Below are 1,375 nucleotides of genomic sequence, written 5' to 3'. Positions count from 1 at the left end.
CTCAACAAAGCAGCCAGCTAAACATGGCCAGCAACTTCCTGCCATCCCGCGGGCTGAGCCAAATAAAATCGACCAGCTTGTCTGGATTTGACAAATAACGTTTTCGTTTTTGACACAATATTTTTTTCCACCCCAAAATTAAATTAGGATCATTTCATGTTCGAAAATTTAAACTATCTATACGGCGACGAAAATTGTCGCCTTCATGAAAGTTAAGAGTTTTATGTATGAAAAGTCTATAAATGAGAATAAAATTAATTCTACACAGTGTTCTTATGTATGTTTCAATGGCCTGAGCGTATTAATGTTTGTATGCACTATTATGAAAAATGGAGATTGAGCATTTGTGGGTCATTATAGAATTGGAGGAGGTTTACATCCCAGCCATCAAATTAGAAGTAATTCACATCCAAAATACTTACTAAAATATGCAGTTTCTCAGTTAAAAAAAACTCCTAAGATATAAGAATGCTTGAAAATAGTTTTTAAAATACCAAATAAGTCCAGAGTACCCCAAAAAATTCAATTTTTCTGACCCCGGCCCACATGACCAAATTGAATCACACATAAAACACTTGAAATAACATTTCAATTTCTTTTTTTTATATGATACATTTCATTGCTGTCTATTGTAACCGTGGGAACATTTATTTCAATAAACTTAAGATTGTAAATGATAATTTTTATTCATGGTAGGTGTGTCCCACAACATGCACACACCCTGTTACCATAACTTGTTTAGCATTGTAGAAGAAGAGGAAAGCAGTGAATCACACGATACATTGGAATTGAGATCATCAAACAGTTTTCTGAATGGACAGAGCAAAGCTATGCCCTCTGTTCTATTTTTCAAATTTTTATGAAATAGCCTTGATTGAATGTCTCACTCTATCTCATGCAACCTGGACACCACAGGCATACGTTTCGGTCCCGATAAACAGTGTGAGAACAACCCAGTGCACGCATAATTGAGCCCAGCCCATGACATGAACAAAGACTTGAACTCCAGGGGGAGGTGTCGGAGTTTGGTAAAAGACTGAAAAGTCATGATTCCGGTGCTGACGAGTGTTTTGTTGACCCATGTGTGGTAGAAACACTAGAGCAGTGGTTCTTAACGTGAGTTCAATCGAACCCTAGGGGTTCAGTGAATTGGTCTCAGGGGTTCGACGGAGCCTCCACCATGGAGGTTACACACCCGACTCAACATGTCATTTAGTTATGATACACCTGTTTGGCCATCACTGGCTGGTTCATTTTGTGCATAGTTTAAAAAAACATATACTTGTGTCTTGAAATTTTATTGAAGTTTTTTTTCGTTTTTTAATTAATGAGTTTTTTTATGTCTTGAATTTGTAAAAAAAAAATCATCTTTTTA

The sequence above is a fragment of the Hippocampus guttulatus genome, chromosome 12 (assembly GCF_054856545.1).
Source record: "Hippocampus guttulatus isolate MCC_2025c chromosome 12, RoL_Hgut_1.0, whole genome shotgun sequence".
Lineage (NCBI taxonomy): Eukaryota > Metazoa > Chordata > Actinopteri > Syngnathiformes > Syngnathidae > Hippocampus > Hippocampus guttulatus.
The sequence above is the reverse complement of the archived record's forward strand: the minus strand, read 5'-3'. Positions refer to the sequence as shown.